The following is a 24,561-nucleotide window of genomic DNA, read 5'->3' on the forward strand; positions in this document are numbered from 1 at the left end:
ATCTTTTTTTTTGTGGGTACAAAATTGTTTTTGCAGTGGAGTGGTGGTGTGTAGTACAGTGGAGTACTTCTTACCCAAGGGCATGATATGTAACAAGAGAGTGTTTTCATAGAATGAAACATTGTCATAAAACTCAACATGAGCAACATCTCATAATAAAAAGTAGTGGATGTATAAAGTATTTAAAACACATTTTGTTTCTGAAATGGATCATGAACAAATATACAGGATGGTATGCTCAGATTCACAATAGTTCTATAACATGAAATGGATGAATTTAATGGTACATGAAATCACGTCACCAGGATATGAAGTGAGGAACATCATGTGCATCTGAAGCTTAGGTCCTTAACTGTGGTCCCCTGGGATTCCTGGGGTACCTTGGCTAGTGCTTTTGGTACAAGTCAGGTCTCTTGACTTTTGCACCTTTTTCTCAGATGGGTGGATGCAAATTCTTTTTTTTTTGTCCCACACCTTGTTCTTTATCTGGAGGGCTTGAGCTGGATACCTCAGACCTCTCTTTCTTCCCATAGCATCTGGCCAGCTTAGGGCTGTAGAGTGCAAACCTAGAGCACCAGGATATGACCCAGGAGTTTCCACCTGAAAATAGACTTGTGAAGTACCCAGAAATACCCAAATGAATGGAGCAAAAGTGGCACCTCTGCTTAGGAAACAGGATCCTTAAGAGTAATGTTTACTGTATGAAGATGATATCAGAAAAACAAGATTGCTGGCAATGTCAGTTATTATCTAAATTACTTAATATCAAACTTCCAGTCTTGCAATGTTTCACTTAGCTTGTTTCTAAACTGAGTTTTTGCTTCTTTAAAACAGTTCACAGTCATATTAAAAGGTTTCGTAAGTGTGTCAAAGAATTAGCATTACAAAGTTCAAAAGTTTTTAAGTCATTTTATTATAAAGAGAATTTTTTTTCAGTCCCAAATCATGGCAGAGGTTAGATTATTTCCCCTGAGAAAAAGTTTTGCCAAACTCTAAATAAACAAACCAACCCCTCAAAATCCAAGATTCCAGAGCTGAATGACAGTCTTTAAACTCGATCTCAGTTTAAAAAGACCTGTGGTTCCTGGGTAGGTCCCAGCTTTGTTGGATTACTCTGTACTTGGCACATCCAGTCCTACAAAACATTTTCCTGCTTTCAAACCATTTAGACGTGTAGTACACATCTCCTCACATGCACTCAGCTAATGCACCATTAGCCACCAGCATAACTACTGTAGATGAGAAGTACTTTGAGAATATTATATCTTACAATATTTGCTCTGCCAAGGCTTTTGCAGATTCTGTTTGTGGTTTTCAAGCCACTCAGCAAAGGGAAAGAAACAACCCTCTCTTACACGCAGAACTTTTTAGGTCTCAGAGAGCAGAAGTGACTCTGGTTCTTGAGAGACTCATTCTGTCAAATACACACACACACACACACCCCATCATTACCATTGTAATATCATTACTGTGGTGCGGATTAGAGTTTTTAAGCAACTCTGGTGGTTTTAGCATCTGTGGTAGGGAATTCAATTGATGTAGCAGTGCTGTGTTAAGCAGCTGAAGTGTCCACAAGGGACTGCCTGGCTCCCAGCTCCCTGAGAAGACAGGAGGAGATCCTCAACAGCTTGTCCACAGTAGCTGATGATCTTATCCCTTATGTTCATGTTTTACCAAAGCGTATGGCTGTGGGCAAACATAATCTTTCAGCTTCAGCTGTGCCATGTGAACAGGGTACTTCCTTGAGCTACTATGTCTGAAGGAAAACTTGTAAGGTTTAGCTAAGGACTAAGTACAGGCAGTCTTCCTCCTCGGACCAGAAATAAAGCAGTTACAGGACAACATTGCACTAACCAGGCTCTAATAGTTTGGCTCTGAAAGCACAGGTATAACATCAGATCAGGTCACCTTAGCTGAGAGGGAGCAGTGTGATGCTACTCCACAACCTAGCAAGCTTCTGTCCTGATTCCAGGGGCTTTGTGCCAGGAATTAAGTCTGTGATTCCAAATCCACTGCTGACTGCATGGTTCAGACATTATTTAAAACATGAAATAAGTAAAAAAATCACTTAAAAAAAAAAAAAAAAGAAGTCCTCCTTTGAGGTCAGCTGGAGAATGTTTCTGCTCAGATTTATCCCATTCTGATTTTTCTGAAACCATTCAAATGTGATTTTTGCCAGCCACGAAACTATTTTGTTTTAGATCAGCTGATTCTTTCACATCCCTGGCTTTACCAGATCATCAAGTCTAGAGAGCATTGCCCCATGAGAACTCCTGAGTGGAAATGTGAGCTCATACATACAATAGAAAGCTCAAGATCAATACCCAGGTAAATAACAGCTACTGAAAATTCCCCATTTGACCACAGGAATTTTGTGATATTTTTTAAACTGCGTGGTCAAGTAAAACCTGCTTGGTTACTGAGACTGTCTCTTTGTCACCTCACATAGATAAGTAAGTTTTGCAGTGGTGTAAAGTTCACATTTCAGCATTATACTACCACTTATGAAAGTACATGTAATATACTACTCAAGCAATTGCTGTTCAGTTGATGAGCTCAAGATAAATTACAGCTTTCTGTGTTTTATCATTTTTGTTTAAAATTCATTTCCACAAAAATAAGAAGGTTGAACAGTCTTTTCAGAGTCCTAGCTCAGCTTCCCTTGCCCTTCTCTCTAACCAAGTATTTTAACAAATACTGTAATCAAGAAAATAGAGGTTATTTACACACTGCAGTCTCTTATCACATCTCCTTTATGGATAATCAATGCTGACAGGGCCTACAGGCTGTTAGACCCCCAGCTATTTCTGTGCCCTGCCTTCTTAAATGCTGTTGGGGCTGATTGCATACACTTTCCTAACATGAATTGAGCCCTCTTTTCCAGCAAAGAGTGAACCACACAGGAAAGACTGTTGCTTTTCATTTCATCTTTCTTTACTCTTTCATTGTAGTAAAACATATGCAGCAAAGCAGTTATCTCAAAGACAGCAAGGAATTCAAATGAGAAACTTCTTCAGAATGAAAAATCAGTGTTGCCATGAACAATTTTTCAGAATGTTTTCTCTCATCAAAGAGATAATATTTTTTGCTCTGCATTTTTTTCAGATGTGATGCTCACAGCCTCTTTGTCTTATGTTTGAACTGCTAGACAGAGAGGCAATTTGGAAAGCTGTAATGTTTAATTGTGATTATGAATAACTTGACAACCTGACCCTCTAAAGGCATGAAATGGAGAATTCCAGGAAAGGATGGGGGGGGATTTTTTCCTTAATTTTTTTTTTCCTAATCCTTAGTGGCTTGATTTCTCAGCAACCTCATGATTTGTGATAGCCTCTCTCTCCTCCGTCTAATAATTTTCTTCATGCTGTATTTATTCTTATGTGGACCTACTACTTTAATATGTGATGAACACATAAGCTTAATTACTAATCACTAAGCTCTGAAACATTTCTTTACATATTATTCCTGCTCTCTGCCAACAATGAAGCCATACACTCTTTTTGTCTCTCTTGCTAAAGGAGAAAGACTGCACTTTACACAGTGGTGCTCAGCTCATTGTGGCTCAGGAGTGGAACAACATGGATTCAGTCAAGGAACTCTCCAAATCATTCTGCAGCACCAGACAAAGTTCTGGTGGTTCCAGTTGTATGACTGAAATGTAATCACCACATTCTGTGGTCTTTAGCAAACTGGCAGGATCCACATCCTGTGTAGCCTCAGTCTGATGTTAGGTTAGAGGACTTGCTTTGAGTTTTGCTGTTCCAAGAGGGCTTGGGAACTGTGAAGGACATTTGTAGCACAGTCCAGATCAAGATGCTTTATTATGTGTGCACTGTGAGACCTACTTCCTCCAGGATTTCAAAAGGGGGAAAAAAGAACAAAATCTTTTTTTTTTCTTTTTTTTTCCTTTTGTGAAATCACTTGTGATTTTTCTCTAGGCCCTGGCTCTGCACTTTTACCTGTTGTAAAGATGGTAGGCAGCCTTCATTCCTCTTTGGAACTGGCTATGTGGCAAAAAGTTTCACTTCTGCTTTGTCACTGTAAGAAAAGTTCTGACATGAGCAGTAAGCACTGGCTTCTGGAGTCCTACGTTCTTGGATCAGTAGGGGGAGAGAAGATGATGCCTTTTGGGAGGTAATTCCTTCTGTCCTATACTCTCAGCAACTAAGGAAAGGCTCCAAGCAATAATTCAGAGAGGAGAACGTTCTCATGCTGAATCTGGTTGAACAATGCTCCAAAGAGCTTGGTCTGACTGGCACGTGTTGGAGTCAATTTGAGATCAAAGAGGAATGAGAGATGAAAAATAGAAGACCATCTCAGGAACTACACATGGGAGGTGATTGTTTTAATACCTTTTTTTTTAAATTTGCTTTTATTATATCAGGTGTTATGGTTGTACTGGCTTTCTCATTGTTTGTAAGCATATGTGAATTTTTAATCAAATGTCAGCATTTCTGTACAAGAAGAAAAGATGATTTTTTTACTACAGGAAATTGTTTCTACCAGTAGGATACTGGAGAGAAAGATATAAACAGTGTTATATTTTTGAGATGACTGCATGAGGAAAAAGGAGAGCAAGACCATAAAGGAGCAAAGTTTTAGGACTGAAGCATTTTTCTATTAGAGACTGAAAGATTCAGTAGTGTAGAGGTGTGTGCATATCATAGAGTCATAGAACAGTTGGGGTTGGACAGGACCTTCAATGGTCGTCTAAATTCAACCGCTCTGCCATGCTCAGGGACAACTTCTACTAGATCAGATTGCTCAAAGTCCCATCCAACCTGGCCTTGAAAATGTCCAGGAATTGGCATCCATGACTTCTCTGGGCAACTTGTGCCAGTGCCTAATCACTCTCACAGTAAAGAACTTTTCCCTAATATCTAGTCTAAACCTGCCCTCTTTCGGTTTAAAGATGTTACCTCTTGCCATGTGACTACACTCTGAAAAAGAGGCCCTACCCATCCTGGAGGCTCCATTTAGGTACTAGAAGGCTGCTATGAGGTCTGTCCAAAGTCTTCTCTTCTCCAGGCTAAACAATCCCAATTCTTAGCTTGTCCTCACAAAGGAGGTGCTCCAGACCACTTATCCTCTTTGTGGACATGCCTGGTTTCAAAGGCTCTTGGTTCAGCTTCAGCTCATCAGCAGAAGAATTTTGACTCACTAGAGAGTTATGAGAAAGTGTAAGGAAAAGGTACTGACAGTTCCTGGGAGAAACTGAATGCACACTTACCCTTTTCAGGAAGGACTGTCTTTCTCCTTCTCTACTCTAACTAGCTAGGTGATAAACAAAATACATCTATGCAGAAGAAAATTTCTGTCTTCCTGAATACAAGAAGCATCAAAGTCCTGGAAGTTTTTGAAGGTATTAAGCAACCCTACATGTGACACAAAGGAATTTTTAACTTGTCAGTGCCTGCAGAATGAGTAAAGCTTCAGCTCTTATTTTGGATTTCCTCAAAATTAGTATCTTCTTGAAGTTATTCAGGACTCCCAGAAGCATGAGAACCAGAGTTCAGGATGATCAAATGTTCAGGGTGTCATGAAGGGATAAATAGGGATGCTAGAAAGATGGTTAGAGATGATGTTTGATTGACAATGATAGGGATGGGTTAGCTGGCATGTAGAAACAGTGTCCTGCTGTGACAAAAGCTTGTGGGGCCAGCTTCAACTGAGTGTCACATAGCAGCTGTCACTCTACATGTCTGGCTGACTCGCTTTCTCAAGACTGAATTAAACAGCCCTTGGCCTGTGCTTCCATTTCTAAGCAGCAAGAATATTTATGTGTCATCTTTGAGAGACATCTCCTGCAGCAGGCATAGCCTGTGGCAGGCTCCCTGTTTTATGGGATTGTTCTTCAACCCAGCAACAGTTCCTGCACCAGAGGAAGAACAGCCCCCATGCTCAGTACACTGCATTGAGGCAAGGTGAAATGCAAGCCTTTTCATCTTACCCATCATGGTAATCCCTCAGCCTGTTTATACCTACTCACCTGCCAGTGTATTCCAACAGCAGTACTTCCTAAGCCAGATGCTTAACTCGGAACTTCAGGCAGGTGACCTGCAGGTCACCTAGATGTGTGTGTTTTTCTGGAGTATCTTGTGTATGCTCATGTTTGATAGGCTGACAGACTGTCTTTTATTACTATAAATTCCTTTTGCAGTGTTTTGTTTCAGCTGTTCTGTTGTACCAAGAACTTTTTCTCACCTGGCTCAAGAGACACAAAAACTCTGTTTGAAACAGTCTGTGAGAAACATGCAAATAGTCTGATACAGACTTGGATGTGAATATGCTTCTCTCCAAAAGGCAACCTTTCAAACAGAGGCTTTTGCTCTGTCCTTGAAAGAGACAGGAGGTAGTTGCAGAATGCAGATCTGTAGGAAAGTTCTCAACATCCTGCTGTGTGATGGCCTATACCTTGGATTTAATTTCAGGTCACTTTCTAGCACTGGGTATTTAATTTCTCATCTGTCCTATGAGTCCTACTTTACTTTACAATTGTTGATGCCTCTGAAAGCTCCTGCCAACAGTTTGCCATCTGTTTTAAACTAAAACCATTTAGTTTCTCTTGATGTGAGACAAAACCATCTGATGCAAAAATATGAACAGTAGGTGGCCAACTTATCACTTTTTAATGTACATGAAAACTCACAAACAGTATGCAGGGGCTTTGGTAATGTTCATCATCCACAGACCCTTCCAAGGAGCCTCATTTAAAGCTAAGTGCAGTCAGGTCCTATATGTGCAGGATTACAGCTCCTCTCCAACTCAAGAGACTGTTCTTTCATCATCACCTCTATTCATTTAAAGAATATGTGAAACTGTGAGAAGACTTTTTTTTCTTGTTTTAAAAAAATTCTCAGCTTTCTTTAATTTGTGAATTTTTAAAATGTTTGTCCTTATGTTCCTGGATGTTCCTTAAGCTCCTCTGGGGTGACTGGAGAAGGAAACAACTACTCGTTATGTCTCTTGTGAGAAAAATGAGGGCTGTGAGGTGAAAACTGCAAGAGATGGATTAAAAACAAGAGGTAGGTCTCGTGTATGGCACTCCTGGCCAAAGCTTGGCTGCAAATAGTTTAGAGGGTTCAAGTGGAGACAGGAAAAGATAATTAAGAGAACTACACTGTGATGCTCAGGAAGCTGGAGGTTGGGAAATATATGACAGAAATGCTGTTGTATGTTTGATTTCCTCTGATATTCCTCCCTAGAATATGTCCTTTGTCCACTTTCAGGATCCAAAGGTGTTTGGTCAGCACTAGCACAGACTACAAATGCAGAGCAGGGCAAAGGGTGTGACATAGGACTGGCTGTGCTTGTGGATGGACTATGAACATTTTTGATGGACAGAGCATGGAGGGCAGGCATTGATCCTGCTGCTATAGACATGGACTGTGGTATATTTTTGCTATCTTCTGTGGAAAGTTTTCCTTCTTATGAACTGACAGTCACTGCCATGTGACAAAGAAATCCTCTCCAAGCCTTCTTAGACTGAAAGCAGCTTTGGCTTTCAAAAGTGCCTTTCATTACTAGAAGCCATTTTCTCAAATTATGGATCTAAAATAGAGGCAACAGTGAATTACTTAATATCAAAAATACACATTTCAGTTGAGATGAATCAACATGAAGCAATAGAGAAATCAATAATGATGCATCTTAATAGCCAAAATCTGTAGGAACCCTGTTTTCTGGTGGCACTGTTTTTTGGCTGAGATAGTAACTCACTGTTTGAAACTCTCCTGCACTCGGGGGAAAAGACCTCAAAGTAGTCCCAAATGAATTAATTTGGGATCTCTTATGTTGGACTTCCTGCTGGTGCAGCTGGAACATGAAGAAGGCACTAAGGCAGCTGTGGAGGAACTAGTGCAAATTGGGAGGTAGTGGCAGGACATGGGATGGAGGATAAGGAAGCAAGAGGAGCAACTGCCTACAAATTTACAAAGAAGCAGAGAGGTGTCCAGAAACTATTCCAGTTCAGAAGAAGAATATGTCCTGGAAAAGTAGTTGTATAAGTGAGAAGGCAGACATGTAGTGTGTTGCATCATGCTAAAGTAGAAAAGCCACTGTTAGCAAGCCCTGGTCACTTAGGAATCAGATCAGACTTATGGCTTGGCAAGATACTGCCTTCTATGTTTCTACTGTACTTTTTAAAGTGATCTAATAACTTAAGGGAATTTTTTTCAAAATCTATGATGGGAATTTAGAAGCACACAGCTCAGTTCCTCTCAAAGACTCTTGTGCTCCCAAATTGAGCTCTCTTGAAATCTCCCTAGTAACCATTATTTATAATACATCACAATTCTAACAGTTGTATCTTAATTTTCCTCTTTCATTTATGAAATATTAGTGATCATTTTAGCTGCTTGAAAGATAAAGGACAATGGTACAAATCGTATTTCTTCCAACTTGCATTTTTATAATTAGTTCCCAGCCAGCCTTTTTCATCATTCCTGAAATGTAACTGAACCAGTGATAGAGAGAAGAGGGGAACAAAGGAAAATCAAAGCTGTGTTTGATCAGTATTGGAATATGTATCAATTCTAAAATTCTAAACCAAATGCTTCTGGCAGCTTCCAAAAAAAAAAAAAGGGATACAAAGGAAGAAATTGTATAAAGGGAAAGTCATCTGCAGATCATTGTTAACAATAATTAACAGCACAAAACAAGGGATTCTCATGGGAATATGCGTCTTCTAGAGATAAGGTAATGGTGTTGTACACTCTAAGTGATTACATAAATTGATGCCTTGATCACAGCACTTCAGAGAAGGCACTAACAAATCAGTGCTGCCACTGGCATCCAGCAGATAGAGGAGCAATTGCTGCAGTTTCTAGGACCATTCCTAATGCAGATGTGCACATATGAGATGTCAATGTGAAGTTTTCCAACCCAACCCAAAACCTACTGAGGGAAAATGAGAGTGTCTATGCAGGACAGGAACCTTGCCTTGTTTTATTGGAGCTTCCACCAAGATAAACTGAGAGTCCAAGTGGACTGGACTACAGTGTGGCTGAATTCACTGTTTTTAGTTTCAGAAGAGTATACAAAATCTAAAGAAAGAGATAAGTTATTCCCAAAGGAACCTGGTTGACATTAGATGTCAGTATTGAAAATGTTTCAACTTCAAACTTTGAATACTATCCCACTAGGTTTCAAAATAAAAAAGAAACTTTGTTTTAAAGGGAAAATGTTTAGTGTGTTTGGGGCTCCAAATTACTTGTAGTATTCCAAGACATAATATTTCAGTTAACCTAGTGGTTGCAGCCTACTTTGCTGGGTTTCCCTTTTGGGAAGAGGATATATTTTTCCTTACTTCTAAACAGAAAAGGCCAGAATTTCAATTGTCTGTAAATCATGTGTCCTCTATTCTAGTTAGCCCAGTCCACTCCAGATGAGGATCAGGTCTAGTTAAACCCTGCACAAACCCTATACAGGGACTCATAAATGAAACTGTATATGTGTGAACACAGTGAGACTGATTTAATGTAAGTATGGTCCATAAAATTCATATTGATAACCACTTCAGTGTGAGCTAGACTCTTTTCTCTACATGTAAAGTGAAAGAGCCACTTCTGCAGTACCTTTTAATTCACTTTCCTATAATAGATGGAAACCCAGTTTATTCTGATGATTGCAGTGTGAAAGACCCTTTATCCAGTAGGCTCTACATATAATCTTCCCAGTTAGCCACTCTGTGAGCTAAGTGAGAGAAAGTAGGACCCCACTCAGCATGTGAAGTCCAGCTATTGCCAGTTGGATATTCAAAGGCACAAGCTGATCCCAAGATCACCCAATTTGTCTTGACACATTTTGTGCTGCCCCTCTAAAGTTTGTCATTCACAGATACCATACCTGATGTCACAGTACATTCAGTACAGAAACAGCTCACTAGCCAACCAACCCTCAATTTTCTCATCATAGGGACATTTCAAATGATTGGTTTTGCTGAAGGGATTTGATGGAAACTTCACACTTAAACTTGTGCAACTATTTCTCCCTTCCCAAAGCTAAGATCATCCTGAAGGCTGCATGGTTTTAAACATTAGGGGGAAAAAGTATGAAAACATGAAGTGTAAGGTCATAAGCCTTAGCTATACTTTCTTGTTCATACACATTCATAACAGAATATAAACTTTTCAGAAAAGCAGATAGGCAGCATGTGGTGCAGAGCATTCCACCTCAGCAAAATCAGGTCGCTTCTGAAAGATTTCCAGTAGGTATTCATGAACTGAATTGCAAGAAGTAATTAGCAAGGGAAAAAGAAAAAATTTAGGAAGCTGTTTCTGGTTAGATAAAAGTTAAACTCATGCTCAGATTTAATAGGATACCTTGAAAAACCCACTTGTGTCAGCATGAGTGCTTATCTTATTTACTGAGAAATCGAAAACTTCAAGTAGTTCTTTTACATAAATTGTGATCCCATGAAGAAATAAAACTTCTCCATGTGATAAAAGTTGTAAAATCCCCTGTGTTTAGATTTGTTGCTAAGGGAGAAGACTGTCTTTCTGCGGTGTCACTACTGTGTCAAATGTTAAAAATACCTGGTAATCATCTTAATTTTCAAAATGTTTGTGAGAACATCATAGTGAAGACACAGATGATCAGAAGATGAAGCCAAACTCTTGGAGGTATGCAGCATAAGAACAAGAATCAATGCAGTAGAGGCTAATAATTAATAGATATAACAGAAAGGTCCTTGCAGTGAGAGCAACTGAGCAGTGGAGCAGACTGTGGAGTTTCTGTATTTGGAGAGTTTTGAAACTAATCTCTGCAAGAGGTAAGACTCTGTAAAATCTCATCTGATGAAGTCATGCTGTGAGCAAGTTTGAACTCAAGGCCTCCAGAGAGCCCTTCCAATCTGAGTTATTCAGTGATTGAGATGTTAACGTCAAGCAAGTAAGGGAGGACTAAGTGCAGGAATGTAAAATAATGCAGTAAGAGTAACTATAAACAAGAATTAAGTTGCTGTGAAGGTGGAGGATTGATGGACATAGACTTCGCTATTGAAGAGAGCATAAGATATCTGAAATTATTCACTTTGTGTAGACTTTGGGCTCCTGAAACTGTGCAGAATGTGCTAGATGGGATTTTCTGAAGTCCTTAGACATCTGTTGCTGGAATTTATGCCAAAAGTTCTCTGCATTTGGAGGTCCTTTGAATGCCTTTAAATATGCGTGGGACCAATTATTCATGTGGGGACTGCTGGAGCCTTAGCTGGATCTTAGACCCATATACTGATAAAGCTTAACTTACAGCATAGAAATTCAAGACTGCTAACTTAGGTTCTCTAACATGAAAGGAGACCACACACAACTAAAAGTAGCCTTCAGAATGAGTCTAGAGCAAACTTTTACTGCTGTCTACAGAGGTGTTTTCAGGGTCATTCTGAACTGCTTTTAGGAATGCCCCAAATCTGATTGAAGTAGGAAAAAGTTTTACAACAAACTGTGAGACACTGAGTAATGGTAGGAAATTATTTTGAGAGTCTCACCTGAGGCTTCTATTTTGGAGCCAACTGCTACTGGTGGATTAATGGAGAAAAATATTGGGGATATTTTCAAACATTGAGAACAAATTTTTGCTATGACCTTATTCACATGCTTTTTGATCTACTTTTTAGTCACAGATAAAATCTATACAGGTGTCCATGAAAAGCAGGTTTTTAAATAAATCCATTAAATAAGCCATCCCAACATGAGCATAATTAATCAGTATTGCATCATCCAATTGGGGAAACAGAAGCTGAACTGTGTTACCGTGGCAACTGTTCTCACTGTTTGACTACACACTAGGGAATATCACATTTTTTAAAAGACTATTTACATCATTTGTGGCCCAAACAATCCTCTTTTTCCTGTGTTAAAAAGGAAAGTCCTTACATTTAATGTAAATATGTCAAGAGAAAAGCTGATGCTACCCTGCTAAAGTGTACTCCACATCACATCTGGTAGCTTTGGCCATAATTAATTGCAAGTGGAATGTAAAGGAATGGCATGGCAAAAATCTTTAACATAATTTCTAATCATGCCTTATGCCAATCTCTCGCTCCCTACCAGTATGAGCTAGCTGATGATCCTAGGGATGGAATTTGATGTAATCTGGCACCTGAAAGAAACTGTCAGTAGTTTTTGGAAATGAAAAGGGGAAAATTCCTAATAGAATTTACCAACTCCAGGACAGCATTTGCTAAAGCCTGTTTGACAACTACAATCAGTGTGTGCTCCAGGAGAGAAAGGTAGCCTTATCTAGGAAGGAGACAAAAATTCAACTCCCAGGCATCTCCTTGCCCTTTTTTATTATGAGCAAACTTTCTTCCTTTTTTTTCAACCTTACAACCACCTGTCCTCCTCCTCTCTTGATGTAATGTTCCATGGCCCTAAGACTTAAGCTTTCCACCCAGCAGTGCTGAGGACTGTGCGGAAGTCTACAGAGATCCTATGGGTTCCTACCAAAACTGTGTGCCTAGATGAAGTAGTCATGGCCTGAACCATGCAAATAGATTACTGAGCCTGAAAATTTGCTCATTCATGTGAACATGCCAGGTAATAGAGAGGACAGCAGAGCTACTTGAAATCAGGATTGGAGCCTGGATGAGAACTAACTTCTCTGGACACCAAACCCCTGTACTGCACAGTCCTGAGACACAGCTGCCAGATGCACCCTAGGGAGCCATCACTATGTGCTCCATACTGCTCTAGTCACTTATACCCTTAAGCTTTGAAGCAGGAATTTCTGAGCCAAGTTCATGGTAAACACTGTAAAGGAGAATGGGTGCTATTTCTTGCCTCCATTTCCTTGCTGTGGGCAACCTTGCTGCCTTCTGGCTCCCCCTTCTTCCCATCTTGATGATTGTTGTGTCCAGGTTTTCTGTATAACCAGTATGTAGCCTGACTGCCTCTCTCTCTGTAAAGGCACTTTACAAAAGGGTGTGTTTTAAGGGAGTCCATGCATTCAGAAAACCAGGGTGTGTGTGGTTCCTTACTCAGCTAAAGTATTACCCCTTTGTAGGTGACCTTCAGCATTACACCTTCTTGGCTTCAATCTGACAGAACACTTAAACACTAGAACTGGGCTCCATTTTTCAAATTAAACTTAAAAAAAAAAAAGAAAATCTATTTTTCAATATTGAAAAGGTTCCAAAATTTGTCTCAGGTTTGCTAATTGTTCCTGTTAATAAAAAAAAAATAAGTATAAACAACTTTTTGCCCAAAGTTTATTTTGGTATTTTTTAATATAATATGCTTATTTCACTATTTTAAAAAATTGCATCTGATGGAGTAAGAGAAAAAAGTCTGGTGGAAGGTCCTGTATGGAGGCTCTAGAAATGGTTGTCCTTCAAACAAGGAATTACATTTTCTTTTCATGATGATTTAAATATTCAAAACCATCTCACTCTATCATCTGGTAGTATGTTCAAAAGTACTGAAAAATACCACAGGTAACTTTTCCCAAATCAGTTTCTGACAAGTGTGTCTGGCAAAAGCTTTTTTAAACTGTTTTCTAAGCATATGTAAGAGTATTCTTTTGAAGAACTCTCCTAAAGCTCTAAAACAAAAGAAAAAAGGAAAGCTACCAGTACACAGCAAATTAAACTAAATTAACCATTTGCTAATTCAAAACCATGAGTAACAGAGTATACTTGCCTCCTTAGGCTTGATAAAAAATATTTTCAATTTAAATTGTGTCTCCACTCATTATCTCATTTCTCTTCACTGTCACTGTACAACTGATATTTTGCCAGTTGAGGCAAATCTATCAATTTCTGGTGCTGCTCATGTATACCCTCATTCACCACACTCACAGTGATGCAGTGCTGAGTTGCCCTGAGTGCAAACAATGCATCTTCAATCCCGTGTGTTGATGAATCTTGCTGATATGCTGATGATTTGTTATCTTTCTAGTCACTGTGGCTAGGCATGTGATTTTATATGCTGTGTCTATGATACCAGCCTGTTCCATAAGAACTGATGACAGCCAGAAACAGGAAACATGTTTGCATTAAATCAGGAGTGTGCTGAAGTTGCAGTCTGTCACTTCAAGTAGCTCTGGCTCTTGGTGCTCTCTTCTTCATTGAGTATCTGTTTGAAAAGTTATTAGTCTTGCCACACATTGATACCACAGTTGTTATACTATGATACTTCAAAGAAGGGATTCCAGTTCTGCTAGTTTTAGCATATGACAGTTTTCTGGGGTCACAAAAAACTTGTGGAGTGACATTCTTTACCTTCCAAACAGCTATTAACAACAATGGCCCTGATTAAATGTTGATCTTTGACAAATATTTGTCCTGCACAGCTATAATTTTGTCAAACAAGCAAAGAGCAAGCAAGGAGGAACACACAAGGTGAGGATGTTAACTTGAGAGGGATGAAGCCTAGTTTTGCTCCTTGTTCCAGGAACATTCTTTGCAATTTGAGTGAAAGACACTGAACCAAATGCAGGACAGGAGGGATCCTACTTTTTTTATTTTCAGGGTCTCTAGTCTTTCAGTGTGGCTCAGGGTCTAGTCCAATTATTGCCTCAAGTGCAGCATCACCCTATGAGATACTTAATTTCTGCATGCAGGAAGAGCCCAAGAGGATTGAGCATCAGATGGATGATAGGACAGCTGCTGACAGCTACACAGAGGTTTAGGGTCTGCTGCTGGTCACCAGGTGACGAATGTATGGACTTTAGAGAGCAGATGAGTATGTGAGGCAAATAAATCAGTTAAGTACTAATGGATTTCTGAAATCTTGACATGGTTAATATCTTCCACTTATTTTTTCCCTAGGATATGATTCTTGGGCATCTGTATTACATTGTGGAAAGTTTGCTTTATGCTGTTTCAAGTAGTCACACTATGTTGTAGGATGGCTTCCTGCATGCTCTGGAGTTAGTTGTAATGCTGATCCTGAGGTTTGTAGACTCTGTATCAGACTTTATAGACCCTAGATGCAATATAGGAATGAGCTTGAGAAGAGAGGGAAAATTATATTTTCTATTCTAGCTGGCTGTGAAATCCAAATCTAGCATGAGAGAAACCACAAAAAGGAAAGTTTGCGAAAGCATGGTTCCTTGAAACATTTCATGACTTCATCTTTAAAAAAATATTCTATACCAATTCAGGAGAAATTATCTTCTGAGCTTATGTGGATCTGATCTGGGATAACAGATTAACTTTGCTGATTTCAATCATGAAGCAGTGTGCTCCCCTGAGCTCAGTCTTTCTTGTTTTCTTGGCTCCCTCAAATCTGTAGGAATACATCAAGACAAATGCAGTAAGCTGTCTGCTCCCAGTCAGACCATGGGAGCATTCATTAATGGAAGGTGTCATGTTAATCTTTATGTAGTTTTACCTCAAGTAGTGATAGCTCCAAATCAGATTATTGCATAAAAATGTAGTGCTTTGAAATGCTTCTCTAGAGGGTTTATGCTAATTCCATTATAATGGACCACAATCACGCAATTACGATCATAATATTTTTCACTGCTTTTGAAGGTAGTTTGGCAAGTGCCCAAAAAAAAATCCTCCTCCAAACACAATCAGACATCAGCCCTTGCATTCTTGATAACAATGAACATGCTACATCCTTCTATAAAAGTGTAACTGTGTAAGGCTATTGAGGCGCTCATTAGAAATGGCTGTAGGTTTGAGGTTGGTTGTCTTTTTTCACACATGCAATGTATCAATTATTGAGTAAGGATTGCTTTGATAGGGATGTGAAGGGAAGAAGCCCAGATAGTGAAAGAAAATTTATGCTGACAGAGCAATAGAAAACTGAAATAACTCATAAGGTATCTATTAAGGCTGAAATAATGTCAAGGGATTGTAAAGAGTCTTCAATATCACCTTAGCAAGTGATAAGGGATCCAACACATTGCTTAAGAACACAGAACTTCCTTGAGACAGTAAATTAATACTATGTACAGAAAATAAATATGTGGAAAATAACTTTTGATGCACAGGGTCTGACATTTCCATTGTGAAAATTCCTACTGATTTTGAATCAGTTACTACACTCAGATGCAACTCTCACAGACCAGTAGTGGGAACTCACTTTTGTGCTTATCCCACCACACATTGAGGTATTGTGTAGCTTGCTACTGCATCTGTCTGCCTGGCCAGCCATGTAGCCACAGGCAGAACATCTGCCATTTCACAGCCACATGAACTGTCAGCAGAGTGATAAGCATCTGTGAGAAGACACCAGAAGCAACAAGTGTTGGTCAGAGTCAACACCAGCTGACTCCAAGATAGTCCTGTCACTGGTCAATGCTGAGCTGATCAGCAACAGTGCTACTGCCTCTGTGATAAAACATTTAAGAAAGGGTGAAAAATCTTATGCAACAGCCTTTGAAAGAGCAGAGTGAGAGAAAAAACTATGCAGACACAAAGGTCTGTGAAGATGGAGGAGGAGGAGGTGCTCCACAAGCAGGAAGAGCCCATGGTGAAGATCATGGTGAGGCAGGCTATCCCCCTGCACCCCATAGAGGACCCTACATCAGAGCAGGTGAATGTGTCCTGAAGGAAGCTGTGACCCCATGGACTAACACGGAAGCAACTAAGGTTATCCATATTAAAGTCTATGGCTACATACCTGCTGTCTGGTGTGTGTGAAAGCCAAGAACATTATGCAGACTCTCTCTGCAAAACTTCTGCAGGTAGAGTTTGAAACCAGATGGTCACAATTCAGGTTACCTCCACATTCTATCAGCCCCTGCTGGAGGGAATAAGAAGCCTTGCTTCCTGTAATGTTTCAGCTACACAACTTTAGTGTGAGTGTTCAGGAAGTATGTGGCAGTGTGGTGATATTTGTCCTGGATATGGCACTCTCAACATGTCTACTCCACAGGTGAATGTGTTTCAGTCTGTGCAAAGGGCTAGCAAGGCTCCCATGCTATGAAGTTTTTATCTCACCTTCACTTCTGCACGGTCAAGGTTAGGGATGAGCAACATCACTGGAATGGAGATGTTATCTTAAACTCTTTGCCCTTCAGTCCTTCTGAAAATTCAGGGCTGGAGGAGGAGGAGAAGGAGAAAAGTGTGATTTGATCCAAAAGATGATGTAAGACGTGCATACAGTTCCTTTAGGCTAATAGATGACAGCTTTTTCAGACTATAAACAGACTATATTACAATTGAAATGGAGAGAGGCAATAATGAAAAAAAAAGGTACATTTTTCTGTCTGTGTTGTAATTTCATAGTATTTTGCCTGAAACACTGGAGTTTGTGTTACTGTGATCAGGGACAACAGTTATACAGAAACTTTTCATCAGTTGCTAGTGGCATCCACAGGAAAACAGTTAAGAACATGTTCTCAGGGCTTTTTCTACATTTTTATGTTCTTTATTCTGGTGATCAGAGGGGGAAACTCGGTCAGTCTTTCTGCTTGGGCATATTGGGACTGGTCTTACTGTCTTGCAGATGAAAATAGGCATTCTCATGCACAGTGATAGTCATCATGTCTGGACTCTGTGAGTAAAGGTGTGTTTCTAACTCTAGTAGAAACAGAGAATAGATGCAGTGTGCATCTGAAACACCAGTGGGAGCCTGGGCCAGGGTTTAGGGATGTGAGCAAGACAACAGATCTCTTCCCTGGCAGTTGCTGGGAGGGTAGTGCAGACGGAAGAACCTATGGCTGCTTTCCCTATTATGTCAGTCCAAGCACGTTGAAGGTGTTTCTCCTTGAGGCAGAACCTGGCTACTGAGAAAAGCAGACACCCTGTCAGGGAAGTCATTGCTCGAAACATTGCTCAAGTCATTTTCTTTTGATTTTTTTTTCTCAAATCTCTGAGAACAAGTAACTTGTGAAGCCTTTAGGACATGGAAGCAGAAGAAAACCCCAGCTCAGAGCAAAACTGCACTGAAAAACTTAAATCAATGAAGTGAGGTTGCAGGAGACTGAAGGCAACAGACCCAGCCCAGAAACAGACTGTGTTGGACACAAAAATTGCATTTCATATGAATAGAACTAAACTCTGAAGAGACAAAAAGATCATCTGGAATACACCCAGTGGTGGGTTTGAATAGCTCCCCATCAGACTGCTGTAGGCCCTGGATATGTTTATCTTTTGCTGGGTAGCTTGCATTTTAAGGTTTATCTGTATGAAAACAAAGACCATGTACATACGGAACACCTTACCAGAAAAGCACTCTGTGAAATAAAAGAAAATATTCATGGTCATTAACCATTTTTGGAACTAGAGTTAACACTAGTTCCAGCAGCAAAACAGTGAATAAAATTGTGACTAACTTACTCAAGGAAATCAAGACTGTAAGAAAAACAGACATGCATAATTCTGTAATACAACCGTTTTTCAAGAGTTCAAGAATGTGGCTCCTCTAATAATCTCAGAAGATGAAACAATTCTTCTAATAATTATAATTACAGAGTAAGGATTTAAGGTTACTAAATTTTTATTTTTAAGTGGGCATTGCTTTGCAGGCTACCAAATAGAAATTAAAAAATATGGACAATCAAATCTACATAGCCGAACCATCCTTACTTCTAAAACTGGGTTATAGAAATTTAGAAAGTACAAATATTTTTACAAGTCAATTTGCAAATCCTGTGCAATTAGGTCTTCTCAGAATTAATCTCTAAATTTTATCTCAAATTCAAATGAAAATTGCACACTTTTTAAGGAAGAAAGCAGTCTGAAAAAGTGTTCCTCCAGGACTTTAAAAAAGTATCAAATAATTATTTTTCTTCTGTTTGAATATTGAAATATTTCATCCATAAAAGATATGTGAGGAGTGTGGAGGGTTTTTTCCCTTATCTTTTTCTAGCAAAAAGATTTATGGCCTTATTCATATTTAAAATTCTTAGTGGGTTTTGAATGTAACCAGCCTTTGTTAAAATTACACCTCAGTGAGTATTGGTTTGCAGCCTAGCTCTGTGTAAAATAATCCCTTTCTCCTAAACACCACTTCTTTCACGGTCTAATGCTGATATAAGGGATGAAGAGAGAAACTTAATCTCATAGGTTTAGGTGAGAATGAGATGTTAAGTTTTATCTGAGAGACCGAGACCGCTGGATCAGGAATAGTTAATCAGTAGAGGAAAAAAAACCAAAAAACAACAAAACAAACAGAACACCAGAACAAAAACAAAAGCAAATAAGGAAACAAACAAAACTCCAACAGATTCTAAATCAGGATACTCCTTTCTCTTCTGGTGAGCTGGGGAGTTCTGTCTGGTTGTTTTAATGTATTTTGCAGATCTCTGTCTTCCTGTGTGGAGAGGATTTATCATGCATTAGTGTACTAGTAAGGGATTTTGTCTTAAATTGCACAGATTCTAATGACCATAATTTTCTATGAATTTCTGAAATTTTTATTGGTGACTTTTGATTTTGCAGTCAGAGAAAGACTGCAAGAATTAATCCAATTCAAATCCAAACCTAAAAAGTCCTTCACTTAACTTCTGAATTGCAAAGAATGTGAGGTCTGATTCCGAGCTGGTATGGATCAGGAAAAACACCACCAGACCCTTTGTGACAAATTTTACCTGTGTACTCACTGAGTATTCTTGGTGAAATAAGGGAGAAGGATTTACTGATGCAGAATCTGACCCCAAAAAGGGGAAGAGAAACTCAGGCAATTCTGACAAGAAAGGATGTCTTCTTGCATTTCCTAGAGATTCTTTAGATGTCACAGCAGACTCAATTAATGTATGTTTCCATAGTAACTCCATTTTTCTTAGTCACTTTTGTTCCTGCATACATTCATTAACTTTTTGAGCTTAAAAGCAACAATAATGAGATATATCACTTTGTTCAGCCTGAGGGAGAAGGTGAAAAAAAAATGCTAAAAAAACAAAGGGGGAAGGAGGATCACAATAAGGTAGTTGTAAGTATGGGCAGCTTAGACATCGAGGGTTAGGGTAAACATGTAAACCTATGTCATAAAGCTTTGTGCACCTCCTACTAAGCATTTTTGATGTGTAAAATTTCCTAAGGTTATTGTGGGAGCAGGTCAAATCATTGTTTTGGGTAATGGTGGGATTTCTTACTGTACATTGTGTATGTAATAGGATTTGATAGAAAGCAGCAAAGCATATGTAGCTTTGTGTTTGGATTTGTAGATCTAGTAAAATTGCTTGCACATTTTTGCAAATAGTTTCCCATGCACTGCCTTTCTACACCAATTTTCTAGTACTTAGCAAGCTAGACAGCCACAGCTGTTGTACCAGCATCTACCTGAGGGAGAGCTCTACATCTTTGCTTGAAAGTCCTTTCTGCTCCTGGTTTGCAGAAGAAAGAACCAGATGTCCCTTGACATCCTCTTCTGGCGGAAGCAGAATCATAAGGGAAAGGGCACTTTTCTGACTGTGACCAGCTGTAGCAGAAGGAATATATGTGCTTGCTTTGCATGGTATTATTGTAGTACTCAAGACAGCAGATAAAATAGGGTAGAACATATTATATGAGTATGAAGTTTTTCATTCCTTGAGGGTTTAGAATCTGAGACATGAAAGCTGAGTTTACACAGAGGCCCAGAAAGTTACATCTTGTTTGCTTCATATGCCCTTAGGTGAAGATAGTGAAACAAAGTTAATGAACTAATACATACATATATGGCAAGGAGAACCCCATTCCCACAGTCACTCTTTGCTGGAAGATAAAATTGTGCATGAAAGTTTAACAAGAACTATCATGGTCTGCAGCATCTCATGCAAATCATACATTCAGGGAAGTTTTTGCTGTCTGGTAAGCTCCCATCTAGAATAACGTGCTATATCCTAGCAGAAAACCATAACCACAAAAAACCCAAAAAAAAAACAAAAAAAAACCAAAAAAAACCCCAAAACGCCACACAGACAAAACCCCAAACTAAACCACAAAACAACAACAACAACCAAATAAAAAACCTAAACAAACAAACCAACCAAAAACAAAGACAAAAGCAAAGAAATCCTTAACTTCCCTTTAACTTACCCAAAGATGGGATAAGGAACATCTTCAGTCACTCCCATCTGTGTTTGTGGAAAAAAGGATGATGCAAACATTTCATCATGAAGAGTTGGGCTCATTGAGGTTTGTGATTCTGTGAAAAGTTTGCAAACTGATGTGGAGGATAGAAAAAGGACTAATTCGTTCATCATTCTGTGGAAAAGGTCATGCAGGGCTTTTGCATCTTTCTCTTGATGTCTGTAGAAAACAGTGTCATTTTCAGTGTTTCCAAGAGTGTAATAGCCCTAAAATGAGAGAAAAAGACAAATCCCCTCTGCTCACTAGCCCCCGTGTAACATTGCAAGTCACTGCTATAAAGCTGTGGGATTTAATAGTGCTGTAACATTGCTTAAATAACTATTAAAACCACGGGTTTGTTGATTTTTAGTTTTCCCTTTGCACTCTGAGTTTCTGAAGAGTTTTATATTTCCCTACATGTTGAAAACAAAACATAAAGATGAGGTATGTTTTCTCTCCGAAGTAAGTGGATCTAAAAGCTTTACTTGTTTGCATTTGGGAATTTAATAACATCCTATGTTTCTTTAAGCATTTGTCCATTCTGTTGAAAGGGAACATGATGTAGTAGCTGTCACAGAATGTTTTATGGAAGTATGAAAAACAAGTGACTTATAGATACTAATAAAAGGGCACCCTATGTCCCCAAGCTAGCAAACAACACAGATTTCTTTAAAATTCATGTATAAACTGGAAAATAAATCTACCCTTACTTGATGCAATCTATTAAATTAATCAGGTGCAGAAACCCTTATGTAGATGAGTGTTCCCTTCACCCCAGAGGATCTAAAAGTAAACATATGAGGCATCTTAAATCCCTCATATTTGCTAACGAAACATTGCTTTATGATGTTTTGCTATAATTAAGGCACAGCATTAGCGATCAGTTACCCATTGCCCCAAGTGGTATCCCCCATTTGCCTCGGCTTCTTTCTTCTTTGTATTCATAACACATGCCAACACCATGTGAGTCAACTCAGGACATGACTTTAAACCACTTCACTTAAACTTCACTTTTCTGCCTTTTTTGATAGATACACAATGTAGCAGGACTGTCAGCTTCCCACACAGTTGCCCACTAATTAGCAAATAGGGCTTGGGAGCAGGGAGGTTAAGAAATAGGTAGGGTCACAGAGAATTTTCCCCCCTTGTCCTACGTGGCAAATTGGCCTTGTGTGACGTGCTGGCACAAAATATACCCAACACAACATACAGAACACCACTACTGAATATGGGGCTTTCACGGACAGAGAAGCTTTGAATTCCCCTGGGGCAGACCAAATTCCCTCTACCTGGTACTCAGGTGTAACTTCAGTTACTTAAGTATGTTAAGTATTTGTGGATGGCATTCTAAATCTTTGGGTTCTGTTACATTTGTTTGTCTTTATATATGTAATTATATGTGTGGGTGTGTATAAATCTATATATGTGTTTACTCAGTCATTCTGTGTTTAGCAATGTCATAGAGGAAATTACTGCAACAGAATTCTGTAGTATAAACTAGTATGGAAACACTTATAAATATGTAAATATACATCAGGAGGAAAAAATAAGCTTGAAATATTCACATTTGTATTTAAGGTTTAAGAATAAGAGCTGAGAAACTCATATTCTCCCCTCATGTTTCAAGACATCACATTTAGATTTACTGGAGCTTAGGTTTTTCTTCATATTGATTTTCAATCTCTATTAGTAACATACAGGCAAGTGGTGTTGTCACATTGCTCACAGTACTAAAATATGAGTCATTTTATGTCAGTGGTTTTGTTCTAAACAAGCACCTGTTTCTAGACAAGAAACAAATCAGCTTACCTACACAATCTGGTGCACCGAGCTTCTTAAATTAGACAGAGTTAAGTATGCATGGCCAGGTCTCCAGACTTTTTCAAAAGTTCACATCATCTGCTCAGCTTCCTGTGAGTTGAAAGGCACTTTACAAAAGCACTTCCACCCCTTGGGACTGACATTGAATCAAAAGGCCAAAGAGTTGGCACACAGCTTGAAACATATTAGGCAGGATGCACTACAGAGCAGAAAGTCAAGGCAGAAAAACCCCTGCCTTCAGCTGAGGGAAAAACCTCCCTCCTGGACACTCATTCTTTTCTGTACTCTGTATGACACTCACTTTTTACCAGGTAAATCACTACCCGAGTCCAGGGCCCCTGAGATGGTAGCTTCACTCCTGTGGTTGATGGCTTATTACTGTGTCTAGAGGACCAGCCACCTTATCACCACTTTTGTACAGCTGTAACATGACATGTAGGTAGAGGGAAATATGGAATATCTTCTTCCTGCTTAACATACTCAAGCATCAAGGTACCTTTACAAAACTTTTTTCTGACTTTTTTGGGAGTGAAAATGTTTCAAATTGCACTTCTCATAGAAATGGAAAGTTATTTCCCTGCCCATTGGAATTAGATGATTTTTATAGTCCCTTCCAGCCCTAACCATCTTTATCAAGGTAGGTTCTTAGAGATGAGCTCTGAATAAGAAATGCTCTTTTGAAAGAAAATCTCATTTAAAGGGGTGCTGGAGGGAATCATTGCAAGTGAGTAGATGTTTCTTAAGGCTTTCTTCTGCCATCTTTGTAATAGCTTTGCATGACTGCAGCTTGTTACTGCAGCCAACTTCGAAGAATCACAGAATTGTAAAAGGTTGGTTGGGATCCCATTCAGTCATCTGATCTGACCTCCCTGCTCAAGCAGGGTCATCCCAGAGCACATTGCACAGGATTACATCCAGACAGTTCTTGAGTATCTGCGGTTAGGGAGACTCCACAACCTCTCTGGACAATTTGCTCCAGTGTATGGTCCCCCTATAGTAAAGAAGCTCTTCCTCTTATTCAGGTGGAACTTCCCATGCATCTGTTTCCGTGTGTTGTTGCTTGTCCTACTGCTTGGCACCACTGAGAAGAGACTGGATCCATCCTCTTGGCACCCTCCCTTCAGCTATTTGCTGGTAAGGTCCCTTAGTGGTCTCAGAGGCTGAACCATGATATTGAGTCCAAGTTGTCTTAAACTGCCCCTAGCATTAACCAACATTATAGGAATATTTCAAACATGTTTTTATGTCAGCTGAAGTAGGACCTTTGTACTTTGCACTTCCCACAACTATCCTCTATGACTAGGGAACACAGGGAAGCAATTTTGATACGGTCATCCTGGTCACTCACCCAGCCTGATTAACTCACTAGTCATTCTTGTGCCTTAGTTAGCATTCATTAGTGGATAACTGTTTCTCGACCATAGGTGATTATACTGTAATTAGAATCTTTCTGTCAATGAAAGTTTCATATCCTCTAATGAATAGGTAGATAGGTACACTGTTATGCTCCCAGCATAAGTATGAGTTTTCCTATCCTGACACAAAATAGGCCAATTAGTTTTGCTGCTGTTTTCTCTCTGCATATGTGTCAGTTTTAATAATGAAGTACCCTGCAGGAAATCCTTCATTTTCTTAATGATTTTATTTATTGAGTGCGTCTTCAGTATTGTTTGGCTGTAAAACTCAAACATTTATCCTGTTGTTGATGCATCTTTTTAATTATATACACTAATAGTTCCTACCATTATAATGCCATGGACCATAACTGTAGCATGTGCTGCCTTAGCATG

Source organism: Pithys albifrons, chromosome 5, assembly GCF_047495875.1.
Source record: "Pithys albifrons albifrons isolate INPA30051 chromosome 5, PitAlb_v1, whole genome shotgun sequence".
Taxonomy (NCBI): domain Eukaryota; kingdom Metazoa; phylum Chordata; class Aves; order Passeriformes; family Thamnophilidae; genus Pithys; species Pithys albifrons.